The sequence below is a fragment of the Sceloporus occidentalis genome, unplaced genomic scaffold, assembly GCF_023333645.1.
Source record: "Sceloporus occidentalis isolate IW3139 unplaced genomic scaffold, rSceOcc1.0.p SCAF_43, whole genome shotgun sequence".
Lineage (NCBI taxonomy): Eukaryota > Metazoa > Chordata > Lepidosauria > Squamata > Phrynosomatidae > Sceloporus > Sceloporus occidentalis.
In genome coordinates this window covers 5,607,663-5,633,057 of record NW_028317023.1, presented here as the reverse complement: position 1 = coordinate 5,633,057, position 25,395 = coordinate 5,607,663, and the positions used below count along the sequence as shown (strand labels likewise).

At 38.9% G+C, this 25,395-nt stretch overlaps 1 protein-coding gene across 2 annotated transcripts in view; it reads right to left on the bottom strand.

Annotated features, from left to right (window-relative positions):
• Positions 1-24,000, bottom strand: part of LOC149289758 (SH3 domain-containing kinase-binding protein 1-like) — a 104,365-nt gene extending 80,365 nt beyond the window's left edge. For both annotated transcript variants that reach the window (XM_089490199.1, XM_089490201.1), the window contains exons 1-2: positions 23,848-24,000; positions 2,685-2,805 (exon numbers count right to left, since the gene is read on the bottom strand). The gene's annotated coding sequence lies outside the window, so the exon portion shown is untranslated. The remainder of the gene's footprint in view (positions 1-2,684; positions 2,806-23,847) is intronic.
• Between the last annotated feature and the right edge of the window lie 1,395 nt (positions 24,001-25,395).

The window sequence follows — 25,395 nt, the reverse complement described above, 5'->3', positions numbered from 1 at the left end:
TGATGGACCATTAACCTTATTTTTTTCACCTCGGGTGCTGGGACAGTATATACATGGAAAGAAATACCTTCACCTCTTTTTTGCCCATTTATACTAAACCAAATATTAAAAATGAAAGACAACTAAATATTCTTAAACAGAGCCTTTATACAAACTGAAAAAAAATATAGGCGGCTGATGAAAACGTGGAGCGTGGTGCCAACTATTGACCTTAAGGTTCCAGCACTCACTTTCAGTTATACATCCCAGCTCCTGCAAGGCAGCTCTTGACATGCTGGTTATTTAGATAAGCTGGTTATTTAGATAAACTCTAATCATACCAAAGTTTTTTTCTATGCTGGATGCAAAAATAATACTTTGGTCACGGTAAATGCTAATTGAACTCCAGTGGTCTATTCAGAGAGATGTTAGTGCATCATAAGGTCACCTCTGAATTGTGCCAAAAGATTCAAAATCATCTGTTTTATACTGACACACAATCAATTTACACTCCCCCCATAGACAGTCAATGTCATTGATTAGGTATATGCTATCATAAATTGTACTTCAACTGCAATTACTAGATCTAAACACATTAGCAAGAAATATTTTGTAATGCTCTAAAATCTGATAACAAACTGCAGAGCAACCTATATCTTTGCATAGTATTAAAATGCTCCAGCATGACTTCAGGTGCAAGATAAGCTTTATAAAATAAAAGGGACAGAAGCAAATCTTGGGCTATTTCCTTTTCAAGGGATGACATTTAAATACCGTATTTGCTCGATTATAAGACGACCCTGATTATAAGACGACCCCCCAAATCTGAATATTAATTTAGGAAAAAAAGAAAAAGCCTGAATATAAGACGACCCTATAGGAAAAAAGTTTTACCAGTAAATGTTAATTCATGTAAACTATTTTTTTTAATAAAAGCTATGATTGAGAAAAATATTTTGGTTTTATTTCCTTCTATTTTCCAACCTGCCCCCCAGTTATGCACATCTGTCCCAGAAATTCCTTATAACCCCTATATGCCACTGTGCCCCATGATATGCCTTTTAACCCTCTAAATGCCACTGTGCCCCATGATATGCCTTTTGACCCCCTATGTGCCACTCTGCCTCCAGAAATGCCTTATACCCCTATATGCCACTCTGGCATTTAGAGGGTTAAAAGGCATATTATGGGGAAGAGTGGCATCTAGGGAGGTTTAAGGCATTCAGGAGGCAGAGTGGCGTATAGAGGGTTAAAAAGGCATTTCTGGAGGCAGAGTGGCATTAAGGGGGTTAAAAGGCATTTCACAGAGCACTCTGCCTCCAGAAATGCCTTATGCCCCCCATTTAACACTCCCCAGCCCCCCCCCAACTTACCGGTGCTTCTAACTTCCCTGTCATGTAGCCGGGGCAGCATGTAGATCCCACTCACTTCCGCTGCACCCGGAAGGAGGCGTGGCTAGAAGCGGGGGTTGTCTGCGTCCATCGCGCAGACCTTCCCCGACTGTCAGAGATCAGAGTTCCCCGCACCGGTGCGGGGAACTCTGATGTCTGACAGTCGGGGAAGGTCTGCGCGATGGACGCAGACAACCCCCGCTGCTAACCACACCTCCTTTCTGTTGCAGCGGAAGTTGTCTACGCGAATCGCGAAGACATTTACACGCTGCCCCAGCTACACACCGGGGACTCATAAGTACCGGTAAGTGGGGTGGGGGGGGGTGGAGACAGAAGGATCCAGGTCCCCTGCAGCTGCGGGGGATCTGGATCTTAGTCATCTCATAGTCAGACCTATTTGAGGTCTGATTATAAGACGACCCCGATTATAAGAGCATTTGCTCTGAAAAAAACCTTGTCTTATAATCGAGCAAATACGGTAATACTTTTCAAGCAGTACAAACCAGAACAAGGCCACTATGAAAGGACCGTGGCAAAGTGGAGGACTATGTCATGGACCATAGCAAGCATTGTATATGAGCAACTTTACACCACCAACCCCTGTTTTGTGAAAGCTATCACAGAAACAAATGGATCTTGAACCTTCCTGTGGCCTGAACGAATCTTAACACATTTGATGACAACCAAAAAAGTATACTTCGCAAATGTCCATTTTTGCAGGAGAGGCCAATTTTTGGGCTGCTGTCATGCCGAGCTGCAAAAGAAGAACATTGAGGATCATGGACCAGTTGGGAAGATCCTCTGACCTCTCATGACTGGCCAGGTAGCTGAAAAAAGTGATGTAACATAGCCACCTCCCAACGATCAGAGCCTGAGCACACTGAGGTGGCCTCTTTCATAAGGTGGTTGAGCAGTCCCTTCCCAGCCCTGCCTCCATATCTGTCCTTTGATCTCCTGGGTTATTGGACATTCTGCCCATTGTGAAAATCTAACAAACCTACAGTTTTATGATAATTGTATAATATTGATATGCACAAACAGGCTGAAGATATGTCCATGTTTCCTCATATTTGGATCTGGACTGGTGGGATCTGTCTAATATGCTAAAACTTTACTATAATCTACAGTTGTCCTGATAATTCTGTTTTTCACACACACCCATATCATCACTGTGTCCCCTATGGTTTTCATTTAACCTCTATGTTTTGATTTGCTCTGAGAAGTTTAATGCTTCAGGTGTCATGATTTATCCAAAAACGGCCCTTTCCTTTGAAACACAGAAGACCAGCTACAGTGAATATAAAATTCAAATACCTCTTCCAGAGCCCCGCAAGACGGCTTCACTTGAGAGCAAAGCATTCCCATTAGAGACGGCATGGTTGGGTCTTTCAGGTGGTTTGCTACTTAGATCTTTTTTTATGTCTTTCTTCAGCTCCTGGTGTAAAAGAAAAAGGAAATAAAAAATGAATCATATCAAATGATTACACAGCTATTGAACAGAACATAGAAGTACAGTTTGGTACAAACTTTAACACAAAGAAAAACATGACACGGGATAGTATGGTTTAATGTGAAGCCATATAGATGACAGGCTTCATTACTATATACATATATATATATATATCTATATAACATAGTTTTATACAAAAATAGACAGACTACACGGGCTCCTATTTGTCTTCAAATTCTGTTGGCCTATGTTTCTATATATGCTATTGGGCTCTCACTTACAAAGGCTAAAACATCTACCAACAAATTGACCGAAAGGGCACGGGTCTTTTATACACTAAATCCATGTTCACTGTGCATAACATTTTATATTTATTGGTTCTTTAACTGCCAGGTTTTTGCAGTAATCTGGAAACACTGAGATTTAAAACCCTGTAACATCAGAGATGTTGTTCTTCCAAGAGGCTCCAGGTGCAATTTCAGCCAGTTTTCAATCCTTATCCAAGCATCCTGGATGCAGCTGTCGGGATGGTTCAAAGCCAATAGGCAACTCCAATTTCTTAAAAAACATTTCTGCAGTGCCAGATATAAACCGAACAATAAATCCATATCCAGACATATTAAATGTAGCTTGGTGAACACAGCAGGGTGTTTTTTTGAGCTAAAGTCTGTAAAAATATAATTTAATGCAATGTGCCCCGATTAAATATATATACAATTTACAAATAGGTCAATTGTGCAGACAACCATAACATAGTTTTCCTCATTGATTTCACAATCCGAATGTTTCAAAAGCCTACACTTTTTTAGCCCCTCAAGCACAAAAAATGCAGCACTAGGGTGGTAGACCTGCAGCTATCCAGTTCTGTTATGACTGCAATCTCCTCCAATACTATATGACCAAAAGTATGCGGACATCACTCTTAATTATTGAGTTTAGGTGTTTTAGCCCATTACTAACAAGTGTATAAAATCAAGCACATAGGGTGCATCTCCATAGACAAACATTGGCAGTAGAATGGGTCGTACTGAAGAGATCAGGGACTTTTTAACATGGCATCGTCATAGGATGCCACCTTTGCCACAAGACAATTAGTGAAATACCTGCCCTTGCCCGTTCACTGTAAGTGCTTCATGAAATTGTTTTCCATTACCACGCAGTTGCACACAAGCCAAAGATCACTATGTACCATGCAAGTTTTGGCTGGAGTGGTGTAAAGCACACCACCACTGGTCTCTGGTGTAGTAGAAATGTCCTTCACCATCTTGAAGTCTGATGGATGAAACTGGAGAACGCTTCCCACTGTAATGCATTGTGCCTACTGTAAAGTTTGGTGGAAGAGGGATAATGGTCTGGGTCTGTTTTTCAGGGTTTGGTCCCTTAGTTCCAGTGAAGGGTAATATTAATCCTACAGCACTTAAATTCTAATATATTTTAGACAGTTGTATGCATCCAACTTTGTGGCGCCAGGTTAGGGAGTGCCATTTCTGTTCCAGCATGACTGCCCCCCTGTGCACAGAGCAAGGTCCAAAAAGACATCTGCCTGCACACAGCACGGACCTTATACCTATTCCACACCTCTGGGTTGAATTGGAAGATCAATTGTGACCCAGGCCTTCTCCTTCAACATCAGTCGCTGACAAAAATTCCCTCCTACACACGCAAAATCTTGTGGAAATCCTTCCCAGAAGGGTGGAGGCTGTTATATCTGCAAAGGGGGGCAACTCCATATTAATGCCCATAGTTTTGGCATGTGATGTCCAACAAGCTCATATTAGGTGTGAATGTCAGGGGTCTATAAACTTATGGTCATATAGTGTAACATCCAGAGTATTATATATACAGTATATAACAAACTGCCATTTATGGGACCGATACACGGATTTTAGACAATTACTATGCAACCAATAACTCGAAAAAGATTGTACTTGAACATTTTTGGTATTTCTCAGCAGTTTTAGGGGTTTAAAGTAACTCATTAACACGTGTTATACGTACACAGTGCCTAATCCTGCACAGATGTGAGATGTTTCAAAAATCAGGATACGTTAAACAGGAGTTTAGGGTATAATGTTTCAGAACTAATTCCCCACACATTTCAGAAATATCGGGTTAATGTATTTAAAAAAAACAGCTGTGTACTTAGAACACATCTCAATATAAGAGTCCTCTCATGAGGTTTTACTTACTTTAACTTAAATTACAAATGCATTTCCTTTAAATTGAAGGTGCCGTCTAAACAAAATCAATGTATGCTGTCAGCAGCATGTTTATATTGCCTAAATATTTTGGGTCTTCTATTAAAATCAATGAGACAATAGCCTTATCGGTGACAAAGACCACCAGCTTGTGTTTGTGTGCTTTTGGGTCTATCTCTAGCTTTACATTTATGTGCCTTTTGTGTGTCTCTTTGGCTAGATCAGATCTATTGGATTTATCTCTGGTAATAGAATAGAAATAGAGCATCAGAGAAAACTTTGGGGGAGGCCTATTCACTAAACAACATAAAAGGGGGTGCAGCAGCTACTTCCGTGAGCTCAAATAAAGTCCTATTAGCAATTATTCTCAACTTGCACACACTCACATAGGAGAGGAGAGTTGGTGTGGGTTGAAAATAGCAAGCAACAGTTCTTTGTGACATTTTTGGTAAAAGATGAATAAACAAATAAATAAAAAGCCCCACCTACCTACCTACATACCCAATTTCATGCATGCTTCTAAGTCCCCATGTAAGAAAATGAGGCCCATCCAAGCATCCTTTTGGTGCCAGGAGTATAGATTGTAAAAAACACTCAAGGGTGAAACCACTCACATAAATGGTCAACTAAGCTAATCCTTGACCCAAGGAAAGGACCAGTCCAAGAGTAAAAAAAAATCCTGGTGCTTAAAAAATAAACAATAAACAACAACATCTGATGGCAGCAGATTTTTACATGGCATGTGCTTGTGCAGTAACATGAATATGTATATATATACTCTTATGGACTGCATCCTCCATCACGTAAGCCATTGTCCTGCAGCATCCTGTGGACTTTAATGCACATATTATGAGAATATTATCATATATATCAGTATATTTATTATTTCCGTTCACCCACTGCAATCTACGCAGGGATTGTTATTTAATTACTAGTGCCAATCTGCAGCATTTAATCCAACCCAATGTATCTCCATTTACTAATACTGCATCCATTCGAAGCACAGGAGATTGAAAAAAACCCTGTAATTTAACAAAAAAAATCTTCAATGAGAAACTCAATTAATTACATAATAATGCTTTTATTCTGAGACTGAGCTGCAAAGCTTTGCAAAGAATCAAGGCTATAATTAAAATACTAATGAGTATTTAATTCTACACATTTGTGGGCTATTAAAAGTTTTAAGGGGACATTTATTTAATAATACATGCGATAGCTGCATAGTTGCTGTAAATTTTCGTGGTGTTTTGAATCACATATTCTGAAAATATGGAACAATTAATACAATTAGAACATTACAGCTGGAAACTATTACTATGTATGAATGATTTTGTGGCAATAAACAGGCATGTTTTTGTGGGTTGTAGGCAAGTCCAAAACAAAGCCATTAAAAAACTATCCCTATCTGCTTGTGTATGACAAGCGTAAATGTAAGCCCATATGACTGCTTTTATAGAATATTAGGCCACATCTGCTATTTACGTTTTATGTAGAATGAATAAACCGATAGTTTGTTATTGGAAAAAATCCTTGACCAAACAACAAATTACTTTTACAATAATGGAGTGACATTCTTATTTGTCTAACAAAAGGCATCTAATACAAAACTGTGGCTCCATCTGATGGAATTATTTTTCTCCTGTTGTGTTTCAAAACGAGCCTTCACAGTATGTGGGCTTAAATGCCTTTGCATCAAGAAACTTTAATATTTAACATAAAAAATATAATATACAGCATATAGTGCATTTAAATGATTGTTATGGACTATGCAAAGTGTTATGAGGTTTTCCCAAAGAATGCAGCTGCCTCTTTAACCCCTTCGAGACAAAGGCTGATTTTACTTTTTGTACCCTTTGTGACAATGGCCTTTTTAACATTTCTGCGCTGCTTGTGTTTAGCTGTAATTTTCTTCTTTCCCGTTTACTGAACCCACACACATTAGATATTGTTTTTTTCAGGACAAGAAGGGCTTTCTTTAGATGACATTGTTTTGATTGTATCATATTATTTACTATTAAAAAAATTATAAAATATGGTGAAAAATTTAGAAAAAAATGACTGTTTCTAACTTTTAGTTGAAAAATCTTTTACTCATCTATAAAAGGTAATGAAAAAACCTGCTAAATAGATTATACTATTTGTCCTGAGTTTAGAAATACCCAATGTTTTTATGTTTTTTTGCTTTTTTCTACCCATTATGGGGCAATAAGTACAGGTAGCGTTTTGCTATTTCAAAGCCATTTTTTCCAAATCTGGTAATTCTTCCCCCATGTGCCATTTCGGGTATCTTTGAACCCGGCCAATGCAATTTACCCCATCAAGTCATATATTTTTGAAAACTAGACAGCCCAGGGTATTCCAAATGCTAGTATTTTAACTCTTTCCATGCACCATATCTACCACCAGTCTTTGTCAAACTTTATGGTAGTCATTTTTTTGCATTTGTTTTGTCATACACATTTTACTTCAGGTATGAATTAAAATGTTCTAGTTTATGTCACTATCACAAAACACCCCAATATGTGTTCAGCAACATCTCCTGAGCGCAGCGATACCCCACATGAATGATTTTGCCTGGCTGTTTGGGGGCAAAAGGGCCACATTTGGGGCATGCGCATTTTTCAATGTTGAACTTTGGCATTTGGGGATCCACTGCCCATGCCCTATTTGGTACATCTTTGAGCCGGGCCATTTCAGTGTGCCCAATAAACCCATATATTTTTGAAAACTAGACACCCCAGGGTATTTCAAATGCTAGTATTTTAACTCTTTCCATGCACCATATCTACCACCAGTCTTTGTCAAACTTTGTGGTAGTCATTTTTTTGCATTTGGTTTTCCACACACATTTTAATTCAGGTATGAATTAAAATGTTCTCGTATATGTCACTATCACAAAACACCCCAATATGTGTTCAGCAACATCTCCTGAGTACAGCGATACCTCACATGAATGATTTTGCCTGGCTGTTTTGGGGCAAAAGGGCCACATTTGGGGCATGCGCTTTTTTCAATGTTGAACTTTGGCATTTGGGATCCACTGCCCATGCCCTATTTGGTACATCTTTGAGCCAGGCCATTTCAGTGTGCCCAACAAAACCATATATTTTTCAAAACTAGACACCACAGGGTATTTTAAATGCTGGTATTTTAACTCTTTGCATGCACATATTTTACCACCAGCATTTTTTCAAAGTTTGCAGTAATATTTTTGTGTGTGTATTTTTCCCACACACACCTACTTTATGTATGAATTTACAGCTCCTGGTATATGCCGCTGTCACACGACACCCCATAATGTGTTCAGCAACATCTCCTGAGTGCAGTGATACCCCACATGCATGGGTGTGTCATTTTTGGGGGGAACTAAAAGGCCACATTTGGTACGTGTGCATTTTTCTAATTGGAAATTAGATGTGTGGCCATCCTTCCCCCCGTGTTAATTGGGACGTTGTTGAACCCGGCCCATTCAATTTACCCCATCAAATCATACATTTTTTAAAAGTAGACACCCCACGGGCATTTAATATGCCAGTATTTTAACTCTTTCCATGCGAGAATTGTTTTAAGCTAATATGCTAATTTTAGGACTTGCTCACAAAAATATATTTTTTATATATATATATATTTTTTTTTTATTATTTTTTTTAAAAAAAAATGTAACATTTTTTTTCAACTTGGAGGTTCCCCTGATAGTGACATCAGTGGGAAATGATTTTTACATTTTACTGTTTTTTTACTATTTTTTTCTAATTATTATTAATTTTATTTTATTTTTTAATTTATTTTTACTAATCACACTGTGATTAGAAAGCTGGGCTCCATTGACTTGCATGGTGAATGCAGTACCTGTATTCAACCTGCAAGTGGAGCCAAAGTTCTCTAGATGGTCTGGACCATCTAGCGAACTTTTAAAATTTGTGGTTCCTGTTACAGGACGGCGGCCATCTTCCTTGATGGCGAAGATTGCCGGCAGCTGCGGCTGTGACCGCTCTCCGGAGCGGTCACAGCCCATCAAAAGGTTAGTGTTTGGTGTCGCTGGATGCCTCCTGATCGAGGCATTCCAGCGACACCATTTAAGTTTAGGAGGCGATCGACGATTTAAGTTTAGGAGGCGATAAACGCTTTTAAAACGGGCGTCCGCCGCCATACAAAGTATGGCGGATGTTGACGCCCCGTGGAGGGGCCAGAGATGGCCCCTTCGTGCCGATCGCGGCGTTGCTGAATGCCTCGAGGTCGAGGCATTCAGCAACGCTTTTTGGGTGCAGAAAGCGATAGTAGATCGCTTTCTGCACCCGTTTAAAGACGTGCCGGTCCTGGCACGTCAATTGTCGTAAAGCACATGCTTTTCCGTGCCGTGCCAGGACCGGCAATTGTCATTAAGGGGTTAATGTACACTTAAAATGATGACACTTAAAGCTATCAATTACTAATACAATGAAGTCATCTTTAATTTTTTATAAATATAAGAGTACATACCGTATGCCTTTTACCCCCTCTACCCGCTTCCCCGACTACACACCAGGGAGTCAGAAGCACCAGCAGCTGAGGTTGCCAGACAGGAGGATCCGGGTCCCTTGCAGCGCTGCGGGGGATCTGGATCTTAGTCTCATAGGCAGACCTCTATTTTAGGTCTGATTATAAATCAATCCGATTATAAGACGAGGGATATTTTTCAGAGCATTTGCTTATAATCGAGCAATTACGGTATATTTCAAATGAAAGATATTTCCAACTATTAATGATATTAGAACATCTAATTTCAATCCCTTATTCTGCAACGCATGCCAAGGAACTAAAGCTCCCTTGATGCACCATTCCCCCAGTTTTTGGATACCCCAGGAACGAGGAAATTACAGGGGTATCTGTCAGCTGGCTCTAATAATCTAGAGACTTGACCCTCATTGTGAAATACATGCCTTCCAGGCTGCAATTGTTATTGCAGGTATTATTATTGTCAAAACTCACTATTGTTGTCGATGGCTACATTGTACATTAAACAAATCTTACAGTTCTCCCTTTTATGAAAAAGGGTTGCTGGATCACAATAAATTATAAGAGTCATGATGTAAGTGTCACTTAATTAGGATGAGTAATTTAAAAGTGGGATCATGCATAATTACTGAGACAATGAGGTCAGCCTACATCTGCGTTATTATTACATCTAAAGTGACATTCCCACTTAATCTGCTTGATTGCCCTCATTGTGGAATATGATTTATGTGGAAAATGCAACAAGGCAGAAGATGTTATACGAAGAAGGCTGTGATTCACTTGCTAAGTAAGACAGGTGTTTACATTTTGTTCCACAGCAAAATGACTTGTTTCCTACCACAGTAGAAATGTTTTGGGGAATTTAATTTAAACTACAATTTGCAAACATTAATTTAAACTAAATACTACATTATACATCTAAGAAGAAGACAATAGAAGAATAGTGGTCTAGATATGATAATACATCCTGAAATGGCTCCAGTGTTAATAAGCTTGATGGTGTCTATAAATTAATAGCTATGAGGTGAAGACATGACACTGTACCTGACCAGTGATTAAAAAGTACCCAAAAATAAGATTTATTGATCACACAGTCTGGAGCAATATGCATCATAACCCAGAAGTGTGATTGTGTAGGAGAGACAATCCCTATGTAGGACTCAAACCTCTCTGTCCCCTCTTCTTCCCTCTTCTTCCCCTGCTGCTGGGGGGTCCAGGATATAGGCTGTGTATCAGTGTTCTACATCCTTAAAAGTCACAATGACTTTCTATATTTCCAAGCAGGGGAGGTCTGGCACACACACACATTTACACATAGACATCTATGTTAACAAAGAAAACATACACGTCCATGCTTACATACAGTCACTTAAATATACACATTCGTGCTAACACACAAACACTTACATATACACATCCATGCTAGCACACAAACACCTAGACATTCATGAACACACACTAACATATATACATCCATGCTAACAAACACATACGCATAAACATCCCTGCTAACACACAAACACACATGTTAATACACACTTATCCATACTTTCCCATTCTAACATACATACATTCATACATTCATTGCCCTCTCATTTGCTCCCTCCAACTCGCACTTTTGTCTGCTCATTCACTCCTAGCTTAAACTTATCCTAGTAGACCTGAAAGGTTTAAAATGTACATCACAATACACCACAAAGAATACAATATTGAGTTCTAGCTTTAACTTTCACAATTCTTCTATCATTTCAGGAGAATGCATGAGGCGAATCTCAACTAGCGTAAGAAAAAAGACATAGGGAGATATAATCACTTTGTGCTCTGGGTATGCTCTGCATCCCCTGCCTACCACTTTCCATGTCTCTGATACTACAAATCCGCTCTCTACTTTTCTTCACTTTCTGCTTCAGTAAATACATTCCACTCAACTGCTCAATCTAAATCCATCTACTAATATTGCACTTCTCTAAATACAAAGAACAGGTAAAAAAAATACACACTATCACAAGGATAGCAAGGTTTTTGGGTTTTTTTGCTTTCTAAAAATTCCTTGAAAATGTCAGTATCGCTCAGATATTGTGTATTTGTAAAACCTTGAAAATTGAAAAAAAATGCATTTAACACACAAGAGTGAAAATTTGCCGGCAGAATAGGCTACAGACTCTTCTCATCTATAAGATGGTATTTGGGTGTGAGCTGCTTTCCTGTGTAAAAGGACAAGGAAGATAGAAGATAGTTCACAAGTCAAAGGGAACTCACTCGTATCTGGAAAGATAGTTTAAAATAGCTCCATAAAAAGTATGGAAACAATTTAGGCTTACAATTTAGGTGCCTATAAATGCATCTTGGCACAAATAAGACAAAAACAAGCCAATTGGAGCAATTGTAAACTCTTAAAACCAATACAAATTCAAAACTATGTGTATATTAAAGGAAAATCAGTCCATTTTATTTACAAAGTTTCATATACAAAGATTTTATTTTAGGGCTGTCGAACATTGTCATAGACTCATATTCACCTTACCTGGAAAAGAGGTTTAGAATGAAGGGCAGAGGATTTGGGTCTTCAAGCTGCCAATTAGTGTTTAAAATGTTGCCTGGGACGCTGGAGTATCCCTTTAAAAGCACTTGGTTAATTGTGATACTATATATTTAATGAATGTAGCTACTGCAGTCAATCAGGATCTGACACTAAATGTTATAAATAACTAGCCACCGCATTTGGGACAAATAGCTATTTTTAGTTAATGTTTCTAGTTAAATGCTTAATAAACATTTATATCCCTTTTGCAGAAAGTTCTGGAGGAATAAAACTAATTCCTATTACCCATCAACGATTCCCTGTATGACAAAATCCCAAGCTGTGTGAATATCAAAATAAATGTGACCACTGGTGAACAACAAGCTATAAACCTTCGTGCCTGAGAAGGGCAAAGAAAATTGCTCAGAACGAAAACTGAATATCAAGTTTATAGTAAAAAAAAAAAAGGCGAACCTCAAAACAACAGCTAGGAAAGATGTTAAGTACTCCATCTGGTGCCATCATGCTAAACATATACATTTAAATTCCTCACTGGGTTCCATTATTATTATTATTATGATCCTTTTATATAGAGCCAACAATTTACACAGCATTTCTTACAATGCATATATTCAAGGGGTATGACAAAACTAGAATTGACTGACGTAGACATACCTAGACTGACCTAGACATCCTAAGGAAGAGACATATAATAATATCAGAGAGATACAGTAATAATTATGTTCTATGTGATAACTGTTTGTAGTTTAACGGTTTGAGTAACTGAATTGTGAGTTTTTGTAGTCTACAAAAGTGGCCATTGTTATTTAAGTTGAAATTGTGATGGGCTCTTATTCTTTTATGAAATGTATCAACATCCGCATTCAGATCACCATGTAATGGGTCTATATGTCCATTAACTTTGAGGATATTCAATCTACCCTGATGTAGATCATTTGTGTAAATCGCTAGGTTTAGAATATTTAGCCGTGATTCCTAAGTATGGGATGTATGATTTCTTCAGGTATGTGATAGCCCATAAATCCTGCTATCTCCATTACTCAATACACTTGCCGAGAAGCTCCTGGCAATGAATGAGCCAAGGGTGAGAAATTGTCAAGCTACTCTAGCAGTGAAAGGCTTATGACAACAATTCTTCATTACAGTTTTGAATATTAAATGTTGTCTAACACAATATGTGATAACAAAAAAAAAAGCTATATAGTTTAAAAGCTATAATGGAATGAAATGTATACCGGTAATTAAAACATTCTTACTTTTCTCACTTAAATGTCACTTAATTATTTTTTCTTTTTCCATAATGAAACAATACGTTCTCTAAAGCTCCGTGAACCATAAGTATTGACCTAGCCAACTCATGTTTTGCAATAACTGGATAAACGGATAATGGTTAATTGTTAGACTCTTTTTGTCCTCTTTCATTGCTAGGCTTATGAATCCAAACAGTTTAAAATCAGACTGAGGTTATTTTTAGTAAAGCTAATCGTGATGTTATAATATAAAGTGCAGATGAAGATGATGGGAGTCCAGCAGTCTGAAAACTAAATGAAAGAGATCAAATTCCTGATTAAAAATCTTTGATCTCATGGTGACAGGGGATTAACAGATTATTATTTCCAGCATCCAAACAAAGCAAAATACATTTTCCAAAACATCTCTTCTAATATTCTGGAAACTATAAGGAAAGAAACTTTTCAACGTGAAGTCCAAGATAAAAAAAAAAAAATGAAATTCAACAGTATGCCTGAATGATTGCTGTCCCAAATTTTAGGAAAGTCACTGAGGTCTTCAATGAGGACTCAAACTAAGGATTACAATTTGTGATTGTATTGCTCCACATGCTAATCAATCCAAGAACCATGTATATTGATGATGATCTTATAAAGCAAACAGGTACAAAAATCCTTTCCCTTCAGGAGCAAAATCCGTGACGTATTCTGCCCTAGGGTGACTAGGGTCCAGGGAGGCATAAGCCCCTCTTCCACATATCAGGGAGCTAATCTACCTCTTGGAAGACCAGGCTACCTGTAGTGCCACTGTTCATTCAGCCAGTTCACTGATCTTTCTAACCAGCCTGTTAAAACTATGGAAGACTGTGCCTCCACAGTAAACTTCCATCTGGCGCCACACATCCTTCAAAGCAGGGCCGGCGCCACCTATACGCAAAGTAGGTGCCTGGTTGGAGGGGGCTCCGACAACCGTGCAGCCTGCAGCCACGAACCGCCGGCCGCGGTCATTCATTAGAAGCGCATCTCGCGGTCACTATGGGCAGGAGTGGGGTATATATATATATATAAGTGGGTGTGGTAAAGGGGAGGGGCTTGTGGGGGTGGAGCCAGGGGGCAGCAAAATTATATTTTGCCTAGGGTGGCAAAAATCCTTGCACCAGCCCTACTTAAAAGGCAGAGCGCCAGCATTTGATTCTACACATATTTGATTCTACACAAAACATATATTTTTCTCACATTTAATACAACTGTTATACAATTTAAGGCTGTTTTAAAATCGCCTGTTTGATGGGATTTAATCATATTTTGTAATAAAAAAAACATTTTATTATATTTGTTGGAAAAGTTAATTTTGACAAACATTCTACTTGCGTGTTTAAAAGGGGCTCAAGGGACACTTCTGTGGGACACAAGAGTGACAAGGGACAGAAGTATCTACCCAGCTGCTGTCACCCTGTCCTCTTACACTGTTATGATACGTGCTTTGGATTTTGGCCACATAAAAGCATTATGACATCGTAAAATTTTGTAATTCTTCATTGCACAGTTTGTGGTTAATTCTAAAACATATTTGTGAAAATTCGGATCATCTTTTCTCACAGCTAAATATAGGCAGTAACTGGCACATAAATAGCAAGTTAGCAAGTTAGTTGCCTGAGCTTAAAGTGGGTGTCTTTAAGTAAAACAAATCATTTTTTTTAACTGATCACTCTCTATCTATTTACATGTTGTATCTTTTAGTTTATTTTTTTATAGGAAGCAAGTTGGTAAGACATTCTTTAGTTACTGGAGTTACAAAATGGGACTTCTGTGTCATGTATCCCCCCCCCCCAGCTGCCTCTACTGAAAGCAGGGAGCATACCGTAGTATGCTTCTCGCACATGCTCAATAGATCCTTTTTCTTCACAATGGGAGATGAGCTCCATTTGAAATCAATGGGAGAGGCGACAGCCACTTGCATATATGGTGTCTGGACACTGACTTATTGCTAGCATATACACAATTCTACATCAAAAGTAAAATTAGATCTTTAATATATCACTATGCGGATCTTAAAACATAAAACTATAAACAAACAAATTCATGCCACAGGCAAGACCTATGAGCAGTAATTGACTAAAGCATTTAGAATATGCCACGTGTATTTTATTGATACAATTAATTCTGGTGCCTTTATTCACATTATTGTGACATTCTGGTGCCTTAGAAAAGAAGAACACAGTAGCAAAGAGGAACAAAGGGGACTAGGGGATAAGAAGGAGGGACTCTCCTACCTAAAGGAAGAAACTTTGTAGATATGAAGTCCTAGAAGCCTTTCTATGCCTTTGTTAGTGGATATAGAGGCAAAGGTGATAATTGTTAGCCTTATTTGCATGCGCCTACCCAGAATCCCTTGTGGTTGTGGCAGCACCATGAGATTTCTGAGGGGTAAACAACCCTTCTGGCTTGCCCGGTGTCTTGATGAGTGTTTAATAATACTTCTACTATCCCTTAAATTTAAGTGGAAGGGTTTTCCATCACCTTTACCCACCATAACTTAATTAATGGTATTTGTTTGTTACTGTATGAAATAAAGTGACAGATTTGTATAAAAGTGAGTGCCTAGTGCTGGGTATTAATTGCGTCTGTCAATTTAGCTGAAGAAAAGTCATGAGTACCACTTGGTCAGACCATCTGCCTGAAGAAAATTAAGGAACGCTGAGCAATTAGACAGAAACCAGCAGTTGTTCTTTGCCTTGGGGCCATGTGGACAGATTCCACCTCCCTCTATCAATTAGCCGAAGCTTTATTCATCCATACTAATGAGGGTTACAAAGCTTCACTTGCAGATTCCCTTTAATAAATCAATGTAGCTAATTTTCCTCAAGCACTGTTAATGGTGTAATGTCCAAAGGGATGAATAGTTATAGGGGAACTTAAGATTTTTATAGCTGTAAGCAGTATGTAGCGTTATCCCGAGGGTTGCTTCATTAGTTGTTATCTTTTTGGATATATTTAAATTTACCATACATTTGCTTTTCATACCCGTGCCATTTAATGACGAAGAAAAAAATAATTAAAATTGATTTCCACGCGGTTTTATCAATAATGGTTGTTACAATAATTGAGGTACTATGCATCCTCTAACAATGATCTTTTTTGTTAACGTCGTAAAAAGATCCTTCGCTAAATGTGCATGCCGTTAACTGAAATTGTGACAGAAATGATAAACTGCGCCTCAACTGTATGAAACACAGTCACGTATTTATAAAAGAGACAATGACCAATCAGTCATACGTGATTAGTCATAAATATAAATAAGCAGCAAGTATAATCTTCCCAATTCAGCTATTACTCAACCACACAAATTGTATGTAAAGAGAAGCTGTTAACCATTAAAAAAAGCAGTGAAATATATCCCCAAATCTGAGGTTTGTCTGGTAGCTCAAAAAGGATCAGAAGGGTCGAATTAGTTTTGATGGCTGATTAATACCCCATATTGTCAGTTAATGATCAAGTGGCAGGCAGTTCAAATTAATAAAGAGATAATAATCAGTCCAGAAGGTCAAAGGCAGGATCACAAAGGGTTAACAAGCTGAGCTTGTGGAACAGGAGACCATCAGGATAATTTGGGTAGCCAAACCAAAGGTCAAAAGGTCAAAGGTAAAGATATGTAGCAAGGACACAGGGTGAATAGAGACTATATAGGAACAGCAACATTCAAGCACAGAATTAATGGGGTGCAGGGTTTAAATAGGCTCCTTACACTAGCTACTAGAGGTCACCTCCCACTGAGCAAGATAACCAGCTGTCCACCAATGAGGATGCACCCTCAGGCACCAGGACATGCCCCCCCCCGCCATCTGCAACTCAATCACGTGCAACATACTCGAAGCCAGGGATGTGGCCTGTTCTGTAACCGGGCCACTGGATATGGGGTGTGTGGCACTGGAGACCGGGGATGCGGCCTACTCTTGAATCCTGCCCTCTGAACACGCCGGGCACGATACTCATACCTGGGGTTCTCAAGGATCGGAAAACTCTGAGGTCGCAGGTGGCTACCTGCCCATTTCCCAGTTAAACAACAACTAGCCAATAATAAGATTAGTGCTCAGTTCTTTGTCAGTAGAGACGACAACCTTAAACTGAATACACTTTGCATTCACTATTGCTAAAAATGTGAAAATGCACATGATGTATTTTCAATGTCACAAGGAGAATGAGGATATAAAACAGACGTTCCTAGCCAAACTACTGGTTTTTCTCCCCGCAGTCCTCATCCAATATTTTTAAGTGCTTTCATGGCATCATGACCAAATATCAGCTGACTTGTCCAAGAATACAAAGCCATATCATGTACTGTGTACCTGAAAGGATATTAAAATGCTGATTGCCATTTAGTTTATTTTTTCACTTGATTTAACTCATAATATGAAAATAGAGTCTATACTTTTTCAGGCTTAAAATCCTCTGTCCTATATTTCATACAAGGCAAGCCAGATTTCCCATCTGTTTTTTTATTAATATAATGCTAAAATGACATTTCTTTAAAAATAGCAAAAAAATATTTATAAAATATACAACTATCTGCCTGCTGGCAGTGATTTATATATTAGTGTACGAAGTGTTTTGCTGCAGGAACCCTAGAAAGGAGTCCCTTGTACCAACTTCTCGGGAATGTGATGACGGGATTAGCACAGGTCTCTGTTTGTGAGGCCGCGGGCAGAAAAAAATCCTGTGTATCTTAATACGCCTTGTTTTCAGGGAATACCACTGGCTACGTGAGAAAAAAAACCTTTGAGTTTCAGTAAGCTGAAATACAGTCTTGGAGGACTAGGGAATTGGTAGGGAGTGCAGCAATAAGCAGATAACACATACTAAAACAGAACAAGCTGTGAGTTCAGACTGACCTGGTAATAGCTGCTAAAACCTTCAGGCCGCTTCAGCTCCGCAGGAACTCTTAACCCATTCATAAACCTTACAAATGTAAGTGTGTTTCTTCTATGCGGCAGGAATAAACCCCCTGATTTCATTACCCACTGTTCACTCTCCCCTCACGCTACATGGTCCTTATCTACTGCCATCCATCTACTTTATGTTACAGCTCATCCAAGCTATCCTACTCATTCTCCTTACTGCCCTTCTCTGGGTGACCTGAGACGTGGTGTTCATTGGGCAGAGAATGGAATAACATCCCAACCATTGTAACATGAGTGGAATGTGCTGTGATGAACGTGCGACGCTGCTTGAGTAATGAGTATATTGGGGAATTACAGTTTGACTCAGAGTCTCCGAGTGAAGCCCTGCTTCCCTGGTCTCCATGTCAGTTTTGTTCTTTTCTGATGGAGCTATGCCCACTCCCTGTCCATGTTCAGCCTACTACCTGTCCACTTTTCCCTGCATTTAAAGGCTGTCTGGGGCTAGCGATACCCGTACATTCAGCTAGTCTTACCTCTACAAAAAGCCACTTCCCCAGAATAAACAGCCAGGTATCCTATACCCTGTTCCCGTTTATGGTAATACCAGTAGAACCATGCATGACATCACACTAAGTGTCCTGTCACTGGGACACCAAAGGTAAAAACAATAAGCATCTTTGACAATATTGCCATCTGATATGTTAAAGCAACATCGTATAACACACACAATCATACTTTTCTAAACAAACATGTGAAATATATTGCATTTAACTTAGCACTTAATAATCGAGCTACCTTAATGAGATAACTATGTACATACAATTAATGACTCTAGTAGATGATGCTATTTCGTTGTTATGCTACCAGCATCTGCAGCAGAACTTCAACTAAAAATAGAAATAATCCTCAGGAGGATTAGAAGCTAAGAAGCTGTGCAATGGCTGACCATGGTACAATGATCACATGTTATGTGTAAAGTCACACAAGAAGAATTCTTCAATTTAGTCAATATATTTAAGTACTGTTACCTAAACCAGATATATTGGGCGACTTGTTGGTATTTTAATTACTGATCCTAGCAATTTAGGCTGTATCCCATTAGCTGATGTTGATACATACGGTGATTTTTGTCAGTGATTTCCTAATTGGGGCCATTGATAACCTTAGTGGCCCAAAGTAGTCCACTGAACTGCTTCTCATAGTCATTGGGAAGCTATGAGTACTTTTTGCATGAGTACCTATTGTTTGTTCTACTAAGTTTTCTTAGTTCATTGATTAGTCCCAATGGTATGAATGATGCAGAGGTGGCACTCACTAATGGGATCTGGTACCACTGTGTCTTGTGTAATCTAAGCTAAATTTAAAAAAGAAACTTGAATATTAATGGCACTGGATTGTAAACAGAAAAAACAGAAAAAACTAAGAGAAATTGCTTCTTGCTAATTATCAAAACAGGTAAAAGTCTCTGTATAGTGTGTGCCTCCAAAGAACTTCCAAGTATGCTGTAATTCAATGCATATCTGTAACTAGAATGTAAAACCATGAATTTATTATTTATTTTTTTAAAATGATGCGTTTACATCATATTCCAGAGAATGATCTAGGGCCATCAGTCTAATTAAACTAAATTACTCCACATCCTGTCTGGTTAACTTTGTGTGAAGCTACCTAACTTCCTATAACAAACTTGCATGAAATAAGTGAAATTAAGCAATGGGGAACATAAATGCGCTGTGTTATTTGTAATTATGGGGCCGTGCAATGCTTGTATGCTGTTGGGTGTAAAAAAAACACCAAAACATTAATTTAGTGGTGCCACTCAGCTATCATGTGCATTAAATCATACCTCCATACAGTGCCTGTTTTTGCAGAACAGTCCCAAGTACTATCCATTGCCCCACTGTTTTGTTTTTGCGGGCAATGGGGAGTATGGACTGGTCTAGGGAGTTGACAAATCATTGGAGCTGCTACTTTCTCTCCTTATGTTGCAAGGTGACTTTTCGGGTAGGTGGAACCAGGGGGGAAATTGCGAGATTCCGGGAAAGACAGAAGCATGCTCCAGTCATAGGCATAAAGAGGTAAATCTTGGCTTGTACTTATTTATTCCCCTAACCTAGTATTAACCTAGTATTATCATCTAGCTGCCCCTTGCCCATTAATCTAGCCAGCCTCATCACACAGCAGCATGGGATATCTGCTAACATCAATGCCTGGATGCACTTACACTGGGGATGGACACAACGTGATAAATCATGAGACTAACTCACACCAAGGCACTAAGCCTGGACACAGGAATGGTCAAATAAATAGGCATCATGGACATTTCTTTACTTGACAAAGACAGAAAGAAAGTTTAAAAGAATTCTGGTAATGAAACTCCCACAGGAAAATTGAAGCTAGGACTTTACTGTCTAACGAGGAGCACAATAAACAACAGTGTACATAGCAAGATGCTATTTTGTGCTGCCCCCAAAAAACCACACTGTTGTAGGTGGAGTAGGTGGAGGGGGGTAAAATGCCACTTCCACTGCACTGTTGTCAATACCTATCAACAGCTCAATTCAATCAATACAATGCATGTTTCTGACGTAGACTGGTGAAGGCCATGAGTTCAATTCCACTCAGTGGATGTGTGATTTCCTGCCTAAGATCAAATGGTGGCTGTAAGTTGCTAGTGTGACCAATAAAAAGATGGTGCTAGTGTGCGTGTGAGTGCCCATCCTGAGATCAGGCTCTGGATCTGTCCCTGTGTATGTAAAGGTACATATCTGTAATATTTAGCATATTTCTTAACAATTTATAGTAGATATTTTCTAAAAGCAGTTAATTTATATTATGTTTTAACACAATTACATACAATTTGGCCCAAACGCCTTTACATTTCTATTGCTACATTAGCATGGTGCCATTGGGTGATATGTAACAAGATTGGTTATGTATAAAACATAAATAGTAGTCATCAAAAGACTTGCATTATGCGTTTTTAAGTGACGGTATTTTTACTTCCTTTTATAGGAATGATCACATTTTATCCATATGTCATCTTACCTAAAAAAAAAATCTTGATGAATGTTATCATCACACCTTTGCACATGCGAAGGATGAACTCTCATTATTCTAAGCAAACTAAACGTTTCCCATACAGTATGTGAGCACATTCAAATTGAATGCATGCAATGTGTACTGAATAGAAGAATGTGTCAACATTTTCTTAGCCATAAACGTTGTCAAGGCGCAGTGTCACACCAAGTCTGTACTGGGTTTTGATCTTTCTCACATCACTGTGAAATTTACTATATATGGCTGTTGTGTGTGGGTAACGTCAAGCAAGAAGGAAGTCGAGTGCCGCTAGCTTCCTGCAGTAAGACACAGACACAAGTTCATTTGCCTATTCTGTGCTGTGTAAACTTGGCAGCTGAAGTTTCCTGATGTCAAGAAATATTTAGTTTGTAGCTTCTCTTGATCTTTTCACGTAATATACGAGGCTCGTATTAAATCTTATGTAAGCCAGAAAAGTATAGCAACGTAACATAATGGACAGTAATTTTTCTTGCTTAATCTGCTTCATTTGCAGACAGGTATTCTTCTAAGATGTTCACGCATGAAAAGATATATAAGGACAACAATGTGTCTGAATACTTGTATATGTATGTGTACAAATAGCCCGTAAGTGTATGGATGGAGTAGCAAAGACTAGGTAAAGCTCAAATATGAAAAGATTGTATGTATGTGTATATATACACTCACTTTATTAAGTACACCTTGCTAGTACCGGGTTGCACCCCTTTTGCCTTCAGAACTGCCTTCATTCTTCATGGCATACTTTCTACACGGAGCTGAAAACATTCCTCAGAGATTTTGGTCCATATGGACATGATGGCATCACATCCATGATGCGAATCTCCCGTTCCACCTCACCCCAAAGTTGCTCTATTGGATTGAGATCTGGTAACTGTGGAGACCATTGGCGTACAGTGAACTTATTGTCATGTTCAAGAAATAAGTTTGAGATGATGTGAGCTTTGTGACATGGTGCTTTATCCTGCTGGAAGCAGCCATGGGTAGACTGTCATAAAGGGATGGATATGGTCAGTAAAAATACGCAGACCAGCCCGCCTGGCACCAACAACCATGCCACGTTCAAAGTCACTTAAATCCCCTTTGTTCCCCATTTTGATGCTCGGTTTGAACTTCAGCAAGTTGTCTTGACTACGTCTACATGCATAAATGTATTGAGTTGCTGCCATGTATTTGGCTAATTAGCTATTTGTGTTAACAAGCAATTGAACAGGTGTACCTAATAAAGTGGCCAGTGAGTATATATATATATGTATATATATATATATATAATTCAAGAAAAAGTGAAAAAAAAAGTTGTGTTTATTAGTTTAAAGTGTCATTTTAGAGAGGTTTATTCACTATGGGAAGAGTTGCTTTTTAGGTTCTTAAACTATGAAGAGCCAAACCCAGTGAGCTGCTTATGGAAGAGTTTGGCTGGCCCCATAAAATGTATAGATTCCCAAACTCTCCTCAACTACTGAATTATGCATTATACAGGGCCAGCTTAGCCCTTATAGTTGGAGAAATGTATTAGTGTTGACCTATCATAACGAATAGTGAAGGGAGGGAGTTGAAACCAAAACTCTTCTGTCACCTCTTCCCTCAGTTAAAAGAACCCTTATATTATTTTATAGAATACTGAAGGCCCCTCTATGACAAAGCAAAATAATTTGCACCCAAAGAAACTTCCCTGCCTGTCTAAATGATGTCTATGTGGATGGCATAACTGGATTCATTGACAAGCCGGAAATGCATAGGGAGCACACAAAAATGAATGAACTGTCAGGGGGCAGCTTCTAGATGAAGGCCATTTAAATCTGTGCACAATGCATGGAATGTGCACACACTGATTTAACCATCTATACAACCCCTTGCTATCTTCAATCCTTTTTTTATGGACAGGTGCTCCACAAAACAGCAGTCAAACATACAGGCTGCGGATTTGGATAGAACATAGATTCACATGATTACACATCACATTTAGAATTTTGGGGTCAACTCAAGTAGTCATTTGAGAAAGCAAATTACATACCTCCCAACTGCCTTGATTTTCATGCACTGTCCGTCTGTCCAATGTAGCTACCATACTGCCCTATTTTGTGAGCAGTGGGAAGCATGGGCCCTTTGGAGAGACCCTCTGATCTCCTTCGATTGGCCTAAGGAGCAGTAAAACCAATGGGGGGTCTTTGCTGTAGCGGCACAGACTTCCATTGCTACTCCCATGTGGCCACCTCACCACTGGCTCAGTAAACACTGTAGGTGGGTCTCTTCAGACCCTGTGAGCATACCCACTGATTTCAGTGACAAGAATCATCAAGCCATGTAGGCATTGGGTAGTTTCTACCTCAGGATAACGACATGTTTATCCCATGCATGCTAAATTCCCTCACTGTATTTGCTTCTACCACTTTTGTTGGGAGACTGTTTAATTTATCTACCACCCTCTCAGTGAAACAAAACTTCCATAAATTACATCTAAGTATCTGACCTTCTAGTTTTAGATTTTGACCTCTTTTAACATTTCTCCTCCTTCTAAGAGCAAACACTGGATTTGACTGCTGTAATACATGCATATAATTATGTTAGAGTGAACTATTTGTACTCACTCTGACAAAGTTGTCCGGGAAGAGTCCTCTTCTTCCTTTCAGCTCCCCTTCCCACCAGCCGCCATCCTCCTTCTTAATCTTGGTGATGATGTCACCAGCTGTTATGGTCAGCTCGTCGTCATGTTGAGCCTTGTAGTCAAACTCAACTATCGCATCCACTGTATGAACATAGATACAAAGAGACAACCACTTACAATGAGCAAAGGCAATTTAGAAATCTCAGTGGTACTACAATACCATGAGAACAGACAGAATTTTGTGGCAGTACCCCTTGACCCAGCATGCCTGCTCATATTGCCCTCAAACCTTATTTTATATCATGGTCTTCTCTTATGTCCACAATATCTTTAATAATGTAGTTTTCTTAATACATGTGGAAACTTTATACGCTCTATTTTAAATGCATATTGGAGGTTAAATTGCATCTTTCGTACTAACTTGAATAGTAAGCTGGCCCAGACTGTGGAGTGGGTGACCGATAGTACTACGTATGCTTTAGCAGCAGATCAGCTAGATACACGCAAGAGGTTAGAAGATAAAGTGCGGCCACTAATATCCAGCCTGTGGCTGCATGTACATCATTTGGCGCCCACTGGTCCTATGGTGTCAGGGCCACTTTGTCTGGGCCACCCAGTATGGCCCTACTAGTAAATTGCAACGATAGTAAACCATATTCAATTGTTTTGTTGCCTAAAATCTCTAAATATAAAAAAGTATGAGTTATAACAAGCAGATGTTGGCCATCTTCTACAATTCCTAGATCCAGTTATATCATATAGGTTGAGTTATCCCTTATCCCGAATGATCCCAATTTTATTTCCAATAAAGTTCAGATAAAGGCTATTCATGACAGAAAGGAGGCGTCTTATCTCTCCTGTAGTCAGTAGATCTTTTCCCTGCGACCTTTTAATTTTCTCCTTACTGTCCGTTCCGTTCTTCACGCTTACGAACCGTTGTTTGAACTTCCTCAGAGCACTTTTGCACCCTTTCCCGATCCGAATGTGCTCTGGGAAAGCCTGAACAACGGACAGGATCTGCTCTGGGCCCGCGAGGAGACGCCTAACAACGGAGCGGACGCAGGTGAGAAGACAGATCCGTTACCCAAAATTATCCCTAATCCTAAATACTTCTGACCCAAGCATTTCGTATAAGGGATACTCAACCTGTACCACTAGTTTAATATAAATACTAAAGTCTACATAACTTTGTCTGTGTTATTTCAAATGTCAGTCTCTAAAAATATTAACATTCCATTTATTTGTTAATAACAGGTGTTAAAAACAGCCAACATGATGTTTCGCAACTGTGCAGCCAGACGTCAGACCTCGAAATTTAACTCTTGTTGATTCTGAAAGCTTAAAGGCCCACCCATTTAAACACGTCCATTTTATACAGAAATAAGGAAATTGTACATTATATGGATTTCTGGTAACGGTGCAGTTTCGTTTTCGGTTACTGTAAAGAACAAACACGAGACTAATGGAATATACCTGAAAAACATGGCTGTGAATTGTATTCTATGAGAAAATTACCCAATGTAAACAATCA